Source organism: Stylophora pistillata, chromosome 2, assembly GCF_964205215.1.
Source record: "Stylophora pistillata chromosome 2, jaStyPist1.2, whole genome shotgun sequence".
NCBI classification, from domain to species: Eukaryota; Metazoa; Cnidaria; class Anthozoa; order Scleractinia; family Pocilloporidae; genus Stylophora; species Stylophora pistillata.
This window is the reverse complement of record NC_142520.1, coordinates 19,744,954-19,762,781: the sequence shown is the minus strand read 5'-3', so window position 1 is coordinate 19,762,781 and position 17,828 is coordinate 19,744,954. Positions and strand designations below refer to the sequence as shown.

The window sequence follows — 17,828 nt, the reverse complement described above, 5'->3', positions numbered from 1 at the left end:
CGTCTTACATGACTATTCCAATATTTCCCGCTCCAAACCATTGCTGTTAATTTACTCACCCTTTATCCCCTACTAAGTGTTGCTTGCATTATTATGAGGACTACAATACATGACAGTGTGTAATGTCGAGCCTTGTGTAGTACAACAATAATGAATCAATTTGCTTTCAGAGCTAAAAAAATCGAATCTATCTCAATTCATATTGTCACAGATTATAGCTTCTTATCCTCTCTGGTGCCTTGAGATGTCAGACTAGAATGTAGATATCAAATCAATGACAACATTGGTTTAATGAAGTGTATGATATTTTAGGCCCTCGTATCAGCACATGAGGAATAGATTCAAGCATTACAATGGAATACATGAATCCCGTACAGGCCTGATTTTTTTCAGGTCTGATTTTCGCTATTGCTTAAATAGCGCTATCTACTGCGAGGATCGTGCATCATACGTATCTAATACCGCAGTTCAAAATATATGAACTTCATGTATTCCATTGTACTGATTAGTCACTTTCACGGGTTTATTACGAATCAAATTAATGGCCTGCTTCCAGTTGGCTTGTTAGCTCAATTGGTAAGAGCGCTGCACTAGTATCGCAGAGGTCAGTGGTTCGAATCCCGTACAGGCCTGATTTTTTTCAGGTCTGATTTTCGCTATTGCTTAAATAGCGCTATCTAATGCGAGGATCGTGCATCATACGTAGATTGAAGCATATTTATTTTCTGATCTTCGTTGTCAAATACTATGTAATTGACACTACATTTACTAAATTTCGGCTGGTGGCTGGACAACAGCCAGTTGAAGAAATTGCCATCAGGCATTTTCAGTAACAATACCCAGCTGGAATGGCTGTAAGTTTGGAGTGTTTAATTGATATTGGTGTAAGAGAAACAAGTCAAATTTGACCTTCAAAACAGACATTTGAATGGGTTGTATTGCATATTTCATGTATATCATTGGTCATGTCCCAATAAAGCCGCACTAAAACACAGACTAAGAAACTGCCTCTAGAACATGCATTGTATTCGTTCGCAAAAACGGATTACCGAAGAAAAATTTGTGAGGGAATTTGAGGGAACATTCTAGTGTCAAATTTACCGTTAGACCCTTCCTCTCTTCTTCAAATAGTCTCGCTATCAAGTCAAGAATATTCTATGTAATTCAGTGTTCAAGGGTGTGTTTCAGTCTTCTGTTTATTCTCCTTTGCACGAACGAACGATTAAAAAAGATTAGAAAAAAAAAAAACAACAACAACAACAAAATAACAGCTTAGTGACACCTATAGTGACAACCCAGTTTAAATGAGCCAGCCGCCAGAATATTTCGAGAATCGAAAATCAGTGACGAAAAATTAAATTTTTTTCTATTTTACCAACACATCCCTTTCTGTGATCTAGTTTCGAAAAAAATAGTTTAAAGTTCCAGCGTTTTTTTTTTTCCGGCTGAAATTGAAAAAAGTTTGAAAATTCGCTAAAATAGCCGTTTTTGTCTTGCCTAAACGTGGGTCAAATTATCACGCAGCTTTAGAAAGATGTTGGCAGCGCTAAACAAGTCCATTCCTCATCAAACTTTGCAGAGTAATTACAATATCACTGCACGATAAAAGCATATAAAAATTTTTTGGTAATTCTCTTTGGTGTGGGTTTTACCGCCGTTTATATATATAAAGGTGTATTTTGCACGTCTTTTTGGGAAACAAAATAAAGGCTAACTTTGACCAGTTTAAACGACACCTGGTACCTAAAAAATTTCGACATTAAAACCATATCAGACGAGAGCTCATTTATCAAACTATACACCTGGAAAGTTTGGCCGTTGGATACTAATTCTCGTCTCGGTAGTTAAATAAACGTGATGCCACCCAAGCGCCATGTAAGCGTGCAGAATTCGATGTTCATTTCAAGCTAATTGTGTTTGTGGAAAATACACAGAAAAAAGCTAAATGACCATTGAACGGCGTCAGCATCGTTATGTTTCCTTTGTGAAGCTGTGAATGTAAAGCAAAGTAGTTTTTAATCTTTTAATCTTTCTTAATCACGTTTGAAGTGCTAGCCTGTCTCTTCACGCATGTTAACACGGCTGATGGGATTTAAAAACTTCAGAACATGTCGAAAACAATCATAGTGTTGCCTAAAACGCCGCTAAATTAATGATGTGTTGAGTTGCTTCTTATCAAATCCACACAAGAGTCTTCGTGCTAAAATGAAGAAAAATAAAGCTATTTGGATTATTCACAGCATTCATGGCATAGAAAACGCATGCAATTTATCAAGCTGTATAATGACCTCTGCGTGACCTAAGTCGTGACGCTTAACATGTTCAGGTAAACAAAGAATCGCCTCAAGTCCTTTTATTTCTGCTTTAAAAATCTTGGATGAAAGAAGAATATAAAAATCCGTCGAGGAAACTATCTTAATATTTTTTTAAAGAACTTTCCGAGAATTATTTGTGGAAAAATCTATCGTCGCGTAATTGGCCTTCTTGAATGGCAGGGATTTACCCATGAAATCCAATCCTGCAGTCAAGGAAGTCCTGAGGTTGTAGCTATCATGCAGGATGTTCTGAAGACCCTAAAGCTGAACACGGGGAAGGAAGGAAGGCATATTTCTGCCAAGACAACGCCGGTTGCTATCATTCATCATGTTCGATCCTAGCGTGTCCAGCCATTGCAGAATCTACTGGAGTCCAGGTTATAGGAATTCACTTTTTTGACCCGCAGGGAGGTAAAGGTACCGAGTAAAGGCCACGTAAGGGTCTATATAAACGAAGGCAACGACAGGAAGACAGTTCCAAGAAGTTCTCCTTTCCCATAGAGGCATCGAAGGAGCGAGAGTAGTTACAATTGACAGCATGGAGGATTTCGTCATTGATGAAGCAAGGAATATTCCCGGTATGAGCAAGCTCAACAATTTTAAGTTAAACCCCGAAAGCATTATAGCTTAGCGTGCCTATGAAATCGGGAGTGGGAGAGATATCGGATTAGAGAAGCAATCTTCCGGTAAGTGCTAGGGAGCTACATACAGTGTTGACAAGTAGCATATTTTTAACAACAACAAACATATGAAACATATGAGTGAACTGCGGTTATGAGACGTATATAAGAACGATCCTTCGCAGTAAAGCACTATTTGAGCAATAGTGGAAATCAGACCTGAAAAAAATTTCAGGCCTGTGCCGGATTCGAACCACTGACCTCTGCGATACTAGTGCAGCGCTCTACCAATTGAGCTAACAAGCCAACTGGGAGCAGGCCATCAAATTAATTAATTTGATGGCCTGCTTAATTGTTAGCTCAATTGGTAGAGCGCTGCACTAGTATCGCAGAGGTCAGTGGTTCGAATCCCGTACAGGCCTGAAATTTTTTTCAGGTCTGATTTCCACTATTGCTCAAATAGTGCTTTACTGCGAAGGATCGTTCTTATATACGTAGCATATTTTTGTTATGTTGCAATCTCCTTTGCCACCTGTCCGTGCGCAAGTCCCCGGTCCATATTCGACCACACCCGTGTTCGTGGGTGTGTTCACCCGACCGTCTGATCGTGCATCCATCGATTCTTCTTTCTCTTGTCGAGCATGTGTTTGTTAATTGATCGCTTCCTTCCCACTTACCGTTTCTCCTTTTTTTTTTCCTGTCGGTCAGATCCGTTAGCCAGTCTCACTTTAGGCAATTTACAATTAACATGGCAATACTTATTTTTACATGCATGGTCTTTTTCGTACCAAATCTTCTTTGCAAAATCGCATAAAAAAATTATCGCAAGTTAACAACGTCCTCTTTACGTAATTTTTTGATGACGACAACATCATTCTATTTTCAGAGTGTAGTTATCGCTTGATGGGGTCAACATTTTCCACAGGTAGTTTTAAATTGCTCAGCAAAAAACAGCCCACGCAGACGGAGCCGGAGACTACAGAGAAATCTGAAGTCTCTAAGACGCATGAAGAGACTGCTGATAATGAAGCAGCAGCATTTGCCTGCCCTCAAGACGGGTGCGTGAGAGTTCTTCTAAGGCATTCTGCCTTAGAGAAACACCTGTCCTCAGAAAAATTCACAAAGTCTTTAGAGAAGAGATCTTTGCTAGACCTGGCCAAGATCGCATATAAATCTGCATTGGAAAAAGGTCTGGGAACCAAACCAAGTCTGCAACCAGTTCCAGAAAGTGAACGTCGAACTGATTGCTGTGATAAGACTGAGATTTTAAGTCAACCAAGAAGGCCTACAGGCTTATTGAGAAGCAAAAGGCATACCTTTATGCCAAACTCAATATTGGCCAAACGTCAGGTAGAAAATTAGATGGGGAAGTAGATGCAAGAGAGATGAGACGTGCCCAAGGACCTGATGGTGCCAAGGTTTGGAAACAACTACCGGATGATCGCGATGTTCAGGCCAGCGAGGAGGAGATCAACCTCACGATGGCAGAGAATTTGGCCCTAGAAACCATCTCTCTTCAGCACCCAATAGTGTTCGATCAGTTCGATATCTGTACCATAGTGAAGAACGACACGTTGAAGAAGCTAAAGCTTGGCATGGTGCAGAGTATTTGCCAGAACTTGGAGCTGAATGTTTATGAACCTGCCATTCGATGAAAAGCACTATACTGTAAGAAATGATTGACAATTCATAGTCACGTGACTCGGAGCACATGCTTTCGCAAGCTAGCTAGGCTTTGTTTTTTACACATTCTGTATGATTCTCGCTCAGTTATGTTGGAATGTGAATCGAACGATTAAACAATTTTAATTTGGTTGTGGAAAAACTCGAAATATTTGATACATACCTTGCTTTGCTTGGTGAAGCTGTTTCCCCGTGCACACGCCAGACTCGCCAGTAACCTATCTTAATCAGTTCTGATCGGTTATCTCGTTTGCCTGTTTTCAATACCTAGGGCTGTAATTGCTGAACAGATCGCCTAATCAATTATATTTTATTTAAATAAGTAAGATTTAATCAGCCATTTTGGCCTTTTACGTGGTTTAGGAGTCTCTGTTTTGGTCATTTTAAGTTAATTAGGACAAGAGCCTCAGTAATTGAACAAAAAACAAAAAATACAAAATATACGTACGAGATAAGATTTAAAAAGACATGCAGCCAATGGAGTAAATTGATAACTTAATATAACTCTAAAAAAAGCGAGAAATGGACAAAAAGAACACAATTGTGCGATTTTAAAATTTCCCCCGTAACTGGGCATGTTCTAATGGTCCTTTTATCATTGGGGTTAGATTTAGTTCTCAGTAGACGTGTTTGAGACCCGAACAAGTGTCCCCTCGCTTAGGTTAATATAGTGGGATTATTACATGTTAGTTGACTTGCACATGTTGCACGGTGTCGACCAAGGCCACATTTTTTTTACACTAAAACGGGTATTTACTTGCTTTAACAGTGCCGTAAGGTGCTAGTCATTTGACGTTCGGTCATGTTTAAGTTGGCTTTTCTAAAACTATATGCAACTGTGTTTTGACAGCTGTTAAATTTCACCACTTGCAGCCCATCTCAAACTGCTTTCCCCAGGGAAATTCTCAGTTATGTTTCCAGTGCACTTTCTCTTGCGGATTTTCAGTGTGGCACCAAAGATTCTTCATAGGAGTTTGAAGAAGTGAGCAGGGGTTAGGTCACGTACACAAAATGGTCACGCTAAGGATGAACTTACCAGATAATTTTCAAATGTTATCTACGTTTTCGGTAGTTATATATAAGTCACCAAACCTAACATACTTTCTCTTTTACTAAGTTTAAGTTTTAAGAAGACGCTGAAATGTATTTTTGGATATGTAGTATAAACTAAACAGATCATCTCTTCAAGTATAAGAAGCGATGTTTTTGTTAACAAATGTTTCGGAAGGTTTTTAAGTTCATAAACCGCTTCTGTCGCGTTAATAATAATAGTAACAATAATAATAATAATATATTTATAGAGCGCTTAAACTATTGGTCAATATTGAAAAGCGCTGTACAATAAAAATATATATCAAATAGACCAAAATTCACAAATTAAAAGCCTTTTTAAAAAGAAAAGTCTTAGTCTTTTTTTAAACACAGAAATAATGGTACTAGAGCTAATAGTCAGTGGTAAAGAGTTCCATAGAACTGGTGCAGCGTGGGTGAAAGCGCGATTTCCAAATTTAGAGTAGTTGACTCTGGGAACTGAAAGAAGAAACTGTGAGGACGAAAGAAGAGAACAGTTGGATCCGGTTTTCAGAGACAGAAGTTCGTTAATATAATCTGGAGCATGGTTATGTGAGGACTTATAGACAATTAGAAGCAGTTTGAACTGGACTCGGAACTCTAAAGGGAGCCAGTGTAGGTCAACAAGAGCAGGCGTTAAGTGGTTGAACTTAGACAATTGAAAAAAAACTCTAGCTGCTGCGTTCTGGACTTTCTGAAGGCGATCGAGTTGATATTTAGGTAGGCAAAAGAGACATGCTGGCACTTAAAGCGTGATTAAGAAAGATTAAAAGCGACTTTACTTAACATTCACAGCTCCACAGAAGAAACATAAAGATGCTGACTACTTTCAATGGTCATTTAATTTTTTCTGTGTATTTTCGAAAAACTGACTCTATAACTAGCTTGAGATGAATATTGAATTCTGCACACTCACATGGCACCTGGGTGGTATCACGTGTTATTTAACTGCCGAGACAATACTTAAATTACCTATAGCCCCCAAAAGCTATTTTGGCCATATTAAATCTCTCTATTGCACTGAGAAAAAGGCCGAAAAAAAATTGTGTTTGGTTAAAGCCGCAATTTTTGACGATTTTTCAAATTCGGGTTTATTTTTCGAGCGCCAGAGTGAACCAGAGACTGGGGCTAGTGACGTCATTCCAGACCATCGCCAGTGGCCCTCTGATCCAATCTCAGTCAATATTGTCGCGTTATATTTGGTGGAAAAAAAAAACAGAGCTTTATTTAGCTTTTGAATAACCTGTTCTTGGAAAATGGCATCAAGCGATGTTGCTTCTAACTTAAGCTCGGATTCTGAGAATTCTGAAGCCTGGGAGACAGAGTCAGAGGCAGAATACACTTTGAAAGTGGAAGGCTCACCAAACTCGAGCAATGGAGAAGACCCCGATCAAACTGAACCAGAGGAGGCCAGGCATATCAAAAGTTTCACAAACAGCAAGTAAGTTATATAAAGCGATACGTTCACAACGAGATGAAACCTTCGCTAAAGCCTGATCTGTTAAATTTTTCTCACCTTTCTCTTACTTCGCTCGCTTTCAGCTGATTTCGTCTCATCAACATTCCACGCGTGAACAGTCGGAAAGACGCAAATTCCAACTCCACCTTTTCCAACCTTCGCTGCATGGTCTCGCCAGTCGGAGCAGAAAAAAATGACTGAATAGTCTTCTTCTCGGAAGTGGTTGGAACACACGGCCGAGTATTCTGTGGGCTTCCAATGTGCACGCTTCAATTGCACAAAGTCAACCCACTTCTTTCTTTTAATTTTTTTTCTCCAGGTCATTTGTCCCATGAAAAGTTATCGGATAAAGTGCTATTCTTTTTTCTTTGTTGGGAGTGTTGCTACACCTGGAAAAACGCACTTATCAGGCATATCCGTCAAGATACTTAATCCAGTCCTTGACTCTGAAGCAAACTCATTGGAAAGCCTGGAATGACGTCATAAATTGTGTTCGACCCAGACCCACCTTAATAATTCCGTGCCTCGGTCATGTTTTGCAAAAGTGCGATTTTCCACTACTTTGAAAACTCATAAAAAATCGTGGTTTTAACCAAACACAAAAACTTTTGCGGCATTTTGTTCAGTGCAATAGAGAGATTTAATATGCTCAAAAAAATTTTTGGGGGTAATAGGCACTTTAATTTTCAAAGGCCAAACTTTCCAGGTTTAAATTTTGATAAATGAGCTTTCGTCTGGTATGGTTAATATGTCGAAATTGTAGGTACCAGGTGTCGCTTAAGCCGGTCAAATTTAGTCTTCATTTTGTCTCCCAAAACATCGTACAAAATACACCTCTATGAAGACAGCGATAATAATCATACCAAAGAGAACTACAGAAAAATTTTTATATGCTTCCATTTTGCAGTGATATTGTAATTATTGTGAAAAGTTTGATGGTGACTAGACTTTCTTAGCGCTGCCAACATCTTCCTAAAGTTGCGTGACGATTTGACCGCTTAGGCAAAGTGAAAACGGCTTTTTTAATGAATTTTCAAACTTTTAAATATTCAGCCGGAACTGAAAATCGCTGGAACTTTGAAATATTGTTTTCGAAACTAGATCACAGTGAGGGATGTCTATGAAAATAAAAAAAATTGGATTTTTAGTCACCGATTTTCGATTCTCGAAACCTCTGGCGGCTTCTCCTAAACTTACAGTGCAATAACTGTAAACGACTATTTAAAAATGTGTCATTTCCCTAATTTCTCTCCAACCGTCTATGAAATATTATTACGGTGTATGCGAGATTTAGAAACTTTGTTGATCTGAGGAAAATGTTCAAGACTTTGGAGGGGGTACAAATCCCGTGTACTAGTCCTTCCTAAATCCAGACCCCCCATTCTTGTGTCTCCGAACCACCTTTCTTTAGCTCAATGAAGTAACAAAATACCAGTGGTGAGCACCTCAGCTCTCATTCTCTGCACATTATCACAAAATACAGGACGGTGTTAGATAACTCACGAACCTCCATGGATTTTTTAAGGCCTTTATAGAGACATCTGGCTCCTTATAACCGTACTTGAATTTGACAATTTACTGCTGTTTATATTTCTGTTAACCTGGATTAAAGGATGCGCTAGAATTAGGGTGCAAAGGGGGTCTGGTGTGTTGTTTCCATTTTGTCCTTTTTCCAAGTCTTCTAGTTGAAAATTGTTTTTTAAATCAGATTTTTTTACAATTTTGAGGTTATAACCTCGGATATAAATACAAAGAAAGTAATAAAATAGCATAATTCAAAAGAAACTTTTACTTGGTGAGCGACTTTGGCCAATTTTTTCGTAGATCAAATTAAACTTAATTACTTAAGAGCGGCCATCCCTAAATATCGCCTGGAGGAGCTAGGTGTGCAATATGAAAAAATCGAAAATCCCCAAGCTTTGCCAGAATATAAGTCTGGATAAACTATTTTTAGACAAAATCGCTTAAGTTCCATTGTATTTTTAATTTTACACCAACGGCGGTAAAATGGGTTTGGAGCTCCCATGTCAGCTTTACTAGGTCCAGACAACTCATTATTTGAACGTCGCTTGAGGATAAAAAAAAGATAGTAAAATAGGGTAAATGTGACCAACGATTTTCTCAATAGAAAGAAAACGTATATACGAATAGTCTGAAGTGTTATTTGTCTAATTCCGTCGCGAACTAAGTTTTTGGGAAAGTTTGTTATTTTCATGACTCCACTTATTTAGGGGAACAAAGAGATGGGAAAGTTGAGAGGGTAAAATCGCACCTTGGTATATGGCATGGAGTTATACCTAGTTAATCCATCGAAGAAGAAGGCTTCTTATTCACAAAAATCCAATAACATTTTTGGGCTACTCAAGACTACGAAACGTTAGGACCCCAAACAAAAGTAAGACAGAGGTCAAAATAAGCCATTCCTAGTCACGCAATTGGAGGTGAAAAATCAACAAGGCGGCGTTGAAAAGACATCAGGCCGTTGTGGGGCAAAATATCGTTTCTACACTAGATAGAAAGCTAATTTACTTCAACTTTCGTCGTTTCTATTGTTCAGGTTACCTGATATTTAAAATGTTAGCGGTTATTTTCCAAAGAAAACAGGCCAAAATGCAAAATCGTCCAGTACAGTGCGGATACAATTTGAAACTGGTAACGATCCATAAAATCAATATGCTTGCCATATTTACACTTGAATTTGAGTATTGTTAATGAATTTGTACATACCATGCATTAGCGCCAAACATGGATTTTGCATTCGCTTCGCTCCTGTATCTATTAATTCCGTCTCCTGCATCTAATAACTAGTTAATTTGGTTAGGCAGGGGAAGTTAAAGAACCCACTCTCGAGATTACTGTGATGTGGTGTCATGGAAGTGTTAGGAATTTGTTTATTTAATGTAAATTATTTTTTTTATTCTCTTAGGATCAGTGTAGTTCGTGATTATTTGTATCTGTTACGTAATTTTTATTCTTCACTTGTGTAAACTGTTGTGTAATTAACCTTTATTGTGTATATCAAATAGTTTTCTTCATTCTTTTCGGGCACCTTGCGTCCATGTGTATTTAAGGATTTGGGTGGTTTGGTACGGTGTGGTTTTTTTGTTTTGAGAGAAGGTCACCGGCGGTGAAGGTTTGAAAGTTACCAAGACTCGTTCGGATCAGAGCACGTTTTAATCACTGAAGAGTCATTCAGCAAAACCGTTCCTTTACACGACAAAAGATCCATTTGTCGGGGAGCACATGAGTGCCGAGAAGCTGGCCGAAGAAATTAAAGCGCAGAACTTGAAGGAAAAGGAGAAGATTATCTTCTGTTAGACAGTAAGCCAGTGAAGACAACTGAGTCAAGAAAGATCTGAGCGAAGACCGAATTACGTGAGGTTGGAAACTTCTACGTTTAGCTGGGTTAAACGTGAGTTCGGTTTGTGAATTGTGAATTTGGTTTGTCAGTCGTTTGTTGGTGGAGCGTGGTGATTTGTGGACGGACGCGGGCGTAAGGTGAAACCCAACCGAACTGAACTAAAAAAGAAAACCTTTTTTTTTATCTTAATAGTAATAATCTTGTAAATAGTTTTAGTGTACTGTAGTTTAAGTTAGCGTATTCCTGTAAATTAATTAGATCATTGGACTATCGTTATTGTTAGTCGCTTTATTGTTGTAATTAGCATAATAAATATCTCTAGGCCTACGTTTAGTTGTATTGTGGCGTGTGTTCTCGGGCTCGTTTATGTTCTGTGTTTTGTTTGTGTTAGGGGGCACCCACCTTTGTGGCGCGGATTCGTCACATGTGGTCTGGCCTGTTTATTGGGAGTTGGGGTGAAGGGGGGATATTGAAATAAGTTTCCTTCGATTGTTTGTAAACTGCTGATGCAGTCCGGCCAAAGTCCCCCGAAAAGTGTTGTGATGCGCATTTGATCATATCCACTTGTTAATTTGCGCAATATAAATAATAAATTATTAAAAATTATTAAATTATTATTCGCTTCACAAGTTACTGCCGTGAACTCGCCCTCTGCTGCTCTCGGTTTGCATGAGATGCGGACCCACAAGTCCTGGGCCACAATTGCAATAGCACGCGTCTCTACCACAAACACTAGCATTCTTTCCTTATAAACCTTGCTCGCTTTTCCCAAATGTTAATTTCTCACGCGTGTTATTTATAGTCATCTTTTATAGCCATCTTTTCATCCTCTCTTTTTTGTTCAAACTGATGGGTTCAGTGACGGATCCAGTCTTTCCCGACAGTTGCTTTTCTTCGGGAGAATTCTAACTGAAGACATCCTTTTGTTTGACAAAAAGCAGTCTTCTCTTTAAGAAAAGAAAAAAAAGATATCTTTTAAAGAGAGGAGAAGTTGCATCCATTGACAGCAAACACGCCGATCTTTTTTCTTTTTAAGTTGAAGGATCCGTGAGTACTTTTCAGCGCCACTACACGGTTTAGCAGTGTATACAGTATGGCAAGTGCATATTTATAGAGGAAAGGCACTCGCTTCAATTCTCGACAAGGTAAAGATGCTTTCCATTGAAAAACATCAGGAAGGATCTAGTGCACAGCCGTATATTGCTCGTTCTGAGATTGCAGAGTAAAGTGTTGAGGCGTTACCGCAGAGCTGAAGCTGGGCATTGCGATCCTCCTGAAAGGCTTCCCGTTTTAGTGTTAAGCAGAAGACCTTCCTAGAGGTGAAATTTAAAGTAGGAGAACACACTGCATTTAAAGCAGATCCGGGACAGGTGGCTCAAGATATGGGCTTTGGAAATCATGAATATGGAGCAGCAGATCAGTCATTGTAGATGAATTCCTAACACCAATGCAAATGAAGGTCGGTTGCTTAGGGTTTTCCTTCCGCAACTCTGATGCGCGCTGGCGCAGAAATCGTCAGCAGCAGTTGGCACGAAAAGTAACGGCCTATTCAAAAATGGCGGCAAATAATGACAGCGCGAGCACATCAAACAAACTATGTTTAACGCACTTCGACATGGAGGATGAAACGGAGAGAGAGAAGACCGGTTTTGAAATACCAACTCAGTAGAGATGAAATTTTCTGCGGAGAAATAATGGTTAAGGAGGGTTCGTTTTGCAGAAAATAACCCCAACTACGGGATGAGAGACCTTGATCCCGTGTTAGAGAAACTCACAGGCAACAAGCTGGAGCCTGCGGGTCCCCTGGTGAATGGCTTTATTAAGGAAATCGGGCTCTCTATTGATGCGAAGCTCACTCGCACTAGAATGACCGATCCTATGACCCCAATCATTGTATTTATGCCATGTCAAGTCTTTAAGCATATCTGGGTTTTTAGTACAAGGCTACGGGGGAAGCGCGGAAACAACCAAAAATGGTAAGAAAATCACGCTCAATTGCCAAACTGAAGGCTCGACACGGCAGAGAAAATTTGGTCTCCAGCGAGATTTAAGGGAGAGAATTTTCTCAAGAAGCGGCACTTCGAGAATATTCCTGAGGATCGTCACTTGCTTGAAAGTTACAGCGGCAAGTTAATTGTTGTTGTCACGCAAACTACGCCGCTTCAAACGATTTACTCAGTAAAACAACAAAAGGTAACAACCACATTTTACGTGAAGCGCTATGATCGAGAAGGATTCGCAAAGGACTCAAGTTTACAAATGCTATTGAATTTGAACACCATCTGACTTGGCAGTTATTTAGGTAACAGCATAACTTGCTAATGTATTGTTAGCCCTTGTCACGAAACTTCATATAGCTAAGAATGACAACCCTGAACGTAATCTGAAACAAAGTTCTAAAAAAAAATACATTTTTAGTACAAGCATATATTCTACAATTTCATCTTTATATCTTGTAGACAGAAATACACTGGAGTAAATAGATAGAAGTATGGATTTACCTAAACATAACAGCTAAAAGCATGTTTATTGCTTGACTGACAATGATGTCTTATTCATTTATGAAATTATCCTATCACTATAGAGAATTACTCCTATTAAATACAAATTTCATTTATCTATGTTTGCATCATCCTGCTCTTAAAACTATTAAGCTGCAACCTTTTGTACCTTTTATTTAAGACAGATCTATTACTAAAACAAATGCATTGTGTCAACATAATAAGCAAAATGCTGAGTCATTAGTTATTATTCCTTTGACCCCTAACAGCTACCAGCATCTAATTTCTTTTTACAATATGAACCCCAAATTAAACATAAAGTCACAAGAATGAAGGAAATAATTACTAACTAGGGAATCTTTTGATTGTTAAACAAATTCTCCTTGTCAGCACCTTGGAAAATGTATTGAGAACAGTATGGAGAATATTTATACTGTTGTTAGCATGTAAAGGGTTTATTGGCCAAACCTTTATGTACAAAATTCCATAAAACATTAGAGCAGAAATCCTAGCTGCCTCTAGAATGCAAGTCAGTAAAAAAAAAATTTGTTTATAAAGTTTTCTATCTAATATATCAGTGCACACCAGCAAATATCAGTGACAAAAGTACTTTTGTGTTCCGACAGGTTTAACCTGTTTAGCAAACATAGCTACTTTAAACAGCTTTGCACCAGTTTTAAAACATTTATCTTATAAAGTAGGCATATTACTCACATTACAGGTACACAGAATTTGTTGAGAGCTTAGTTATCATTCTAATAGCAAGGATGCCTTATTGTGCACCAACTTGACCAAGAAAAATAAAAATCAAATGAAATATTTTAGGAGATTGAAACTGTTGATTAAAAAATAGATCAACTACTCTTCTCCAGCCAATGCACCCTCAATTTCCTTACTACCTCCAGTGCTTAATCCTCTACTATGTAAAGCTTCCTTTAAACCAGGTACTGTCATGAAAGTTGGATTGATAGCTACACTTCTTACCTCAGTGGTATTGCAGGACTTCAGATGAGACAACAGTGATAAGTTATCAGGAAAGTAAGTATTGCACTGTTTATAGACAATGGGTTTTAGTGCACACAACACTGATTCTGTCAGGTCTCTGTTGCTTGAACAAGTCACATGGTCAATACTAGACGAACAAACTTGACAACTGAGAAAGTAATTTTCTTTATTCCCACCACAATTGCAAACATTTGATTGGCAACAGTGTGGTAGAGAACGTGATAGGTAGTGTTATTTAAATAATCATTTCAGCTATCTCAGTATATCTATATTTTTATTTGTAATTATCTTTCATTAAATGAGTGTAAATAAATATATATAATTTATGATTTTATACAAAGAATTGTATAATTTTAGTTATTAATTACTGTTGTGATGAGCTTTTGAATATTTTATAGAAAAAGCGATATACAAATAATAAATGTTATTATTGTTATTGTTAGTGTGAGGTATAAGAAGAGGGCATTGGTTGATGTTCTGGGAGGTCAAATCAGCAAAAATAATTACTTCACTTTACTTGCCACCATTTACCTGTGGCAGTGCTTACATTTGACCGGTTAGTTAAGGTTAAATCTTCCTTCACTCCAGAATGTTTGGCCTCTTTAGCCTGCAAAGAGACAATGCCATAACCCACCCTATACCTCGTAAACAGCAAATTTGCATGATAGGGAATAGCATGTCCAACTGTTCATGTTGTGACATTAACACTGGATGAAAAAAACAAAGACATCAAATTAAAATACATACTACACATTTCTTTCAGTTCTGCAACTTGAGCAGAATTGGTCTCTATTCTATTAACCCCCCCCCCCCCTGCATTCCTCAGAAGGTTAACCCATCCTGCTAAGAGCCAGTCATTGGATTGTTTGTGCCTCTGTTTCATCCTCATTTCTTAAGTGTCAACAAGACGATAGTAATATCAAGCCAATGAAATGGCTTGAATGCCAATAAGCCTAACTGGTAACTTGTTATACCTGTTAGCTTCATCACTAAAATGTTCTTTTACTCTTGAAGCCAAGTATCCCAGTCCGCACCCCCTGACCTGATACCTACCTTACATGACGAAAATCTGTCTTCTGCAAGTATTGTTTCAGGTCCTCCTCTGATTTCTGCAACATCTCCTGCTTTCTAGCACGCTCCCCAACGCCGTCTTTACCAGAAACCCTCAAAAGAGTCTTTGGGGGTGGTCCTCCTTTAACATCTCCATTTCTATTGCCTATAGGTGCTCTCAGAACAGAAACAAAAGGATCAAACTTTCCTCTTCTCACTGCCTCTAAGTATAGGAGATCAATACAATGCTACAAGGCATTGATCTGTCAATGCATGGGTTCTGGCCTTAACCTGTCTGCAAAATGCCCAATCCAAGGGAGACCTAACTGTCCAATGCCATTTTAAATCGTGAACTGTAACTCTCTGGAATTTGTATTTTTTTTTTCTGAAAGGTTTGGGGGAAGAGAGGCAAGAAAGTTGTTTACCTTTTCAGTATTAGAGGTTCTCATTTCCATAGTGTAAGGCTTTCAGATGTCATCTTTACCCACTCCAATACTACCCCCCCCCATAGTGTTTAAATTTCCTTCATGAACATTTGCATATGGGGAAGGATATGTAGCTGCCTGGTTGAGTTCATTGGCAGCCCAGCTCTGCCAGAGCATATCTGCTCCTGGCTGAAATTCGACAGTGCACTCTTTATGATTTATAATTTTGACAAACAGTCAAAACATTATCTTCCAACATTTTCACCTCTTCAGTGTGCTGCTTCCAGAGGTAATGCATTATTTGATCTGTCTCTTTTACACTTACACTGTGGAGGAAGTACTGGAAGTGTCTACTTCGTACCTGATCACCAAAGTTTCAGCACACCATACTTCCAATTAACATTGTCAGCTCATTTGATTAAGAAGTTCCATTATTTGAGAACTGAAAAATTAAATGATTTTAACTTTCACTGCACCAGATAAGTTTACAAGAATTATGTGTTTAATAACGTTTATTGGCATGAAAATGGTGGGGGACTTACACGGGAACAATTATTAAGAGAATATCACAAGACACTTATCAGTTGTTGGGTCAGGTAACACGTCCCGACATAATCGAGAGAAATAAAAAAAAGGATTATTAGGCGAGATTTTGTTGGATAGTAGCTCGTTCCTGAGAAATTTTCATGAGCTGATACGGCCTCCTCCTCGCCTTTAATAGAAAACCCCGTTTCCAGCACGACATAAAATGAATTCCAATATTCTTTCACTCGCTTATATTACGACCAAATATGTAGGTAGAAAATACTTGAGTCCTGCAATTCTACAAGAAATAAGGTGTCTACATTATATGTTAAAAAGAGAATCATTATAAACTGAACAAACTTATAATCATGAGAAGAAAATAATGGGTATCTAGGAGATATTGTTTGAATTTATTTTCGTAGTCAACTTTACTTCAAGTCCATCTCAGCCCATATGAAAAGGAGATGGAAAGGGAAGGGTTTATTTCACTGTAAAGCGTTCCTTTGTAACCAAAAATTCTTCTTCAACTTAGCCTCAGCCCACGCCCTTCCCTTTCTCCCCTTCCATCCATCCCTGTCGTAAACAGGGATACCAACAAGGATGTTACTTGTTGATGTTGTCTGTTTGTTAATTTTTTTCCTTGTTCCTTCTGTTTCTCTGTTTGTGTTTTAATTTGTCTCTTCATTTGTACACAGTGATGCCATATTACTTGCCGTTTTTTTGCTTTTAGGTCTTTTGTCATCTTAAAAGTCTTTTTTAATCAATGCTTTAAAATATTTTCTTGTTATAGGTTTCTCGATGAAAACCAGCTGAAGAATTTGTCTTCAGGAATTTTTAGAAAGAACCCTTTTCTGTTGTATCTGTAAGTAGGGGATGCCACTGTATTTAGTAACAGTACTATGCGAGACACCTGTGAGAAAGCCTGGAGGACCAACGGATAATTTTTTTTAAATGTAGCTCTGATTTGAGTTTATTCATGTTGGCTCGGATAAAATCTTGCACTTTTATGGAATTCCTTAATTAATTTTAAATACCCCAAAGCATAAACTGCAACCAAAATCGCATGGAATTGTAATGAACCTTGTCAACATAGTTACGTGGACTCTATTGCATGGAGAGTTCAATTTCAGCAGAAATGAAGACCGCGCGTTTGATACATCAAAGAATGCGCTAGTTGAATCAGATTTTTAAGTAAAAGGGTGCAAGAACCTACACTATACGAATGAAAAATAATTCGGTGTTCATCATCAGAATTGGTCTGAGTGGAAAAAATAAGGGAAGACGATTAAAACGAAGGAGACAGGAACACAAAGGCAAAATAATAACAATAGTAAGGATAATAGTTAAAGAACTGATGATTATGATGATGATTATAATAATGATTATTATAATAGTAACAGTAATACCTATATTGTTGTTAATAAATGAGCTAACAGGTGAAATAAAACAAATAACAGGGGGTTGGAGACTTATGAAAAAAAAGAAAAAGAGTGGCCGAACGCTCCATGTAGCATGAGACTTTTTCTTATAAGCGTTACAGATATCCAGAATTGCGAAGAGAGTTTAACTGTTCCGGAAAAAAATTTGAAGTAGATGGAGGAGAAAAAGAGAAGGCTAAGCACGACTTTTATGAGTTTGAAGCCGCCAGATAGATGGCAGAGAGATAGCAAAAAAAAAGAAAATATATATATATATATATATATATATATCTAGCCAAAATAGCGGAATGAGATCATCATCTACTAAAAAGTGCCCAATAGCAGGGCTAGAGCCATGGATAATAATACCTCAAGGTTTAGGTTACTCGAACTTT

At 38.1% G+C, this 17,828-nt stretch overlaps 1 protein-coding gene and 1 pseudogene across 1 annotated transcript in view; both read left to right on the top strand.

The window, feature by feature from the left end:
- The window catches only part of LOC111347678 (uncharacterized), a 724,620-nt gene that overhangs the window by 501,210 nt on the left and 205,582 nt on the right, over positions 1-17,828 (top strand). The window lies entirely within an intron of this gene.
- LOC148737634 (uncharacterized) lies at positions 12,125-12,795 on the top strand (annotated as a pseudogene).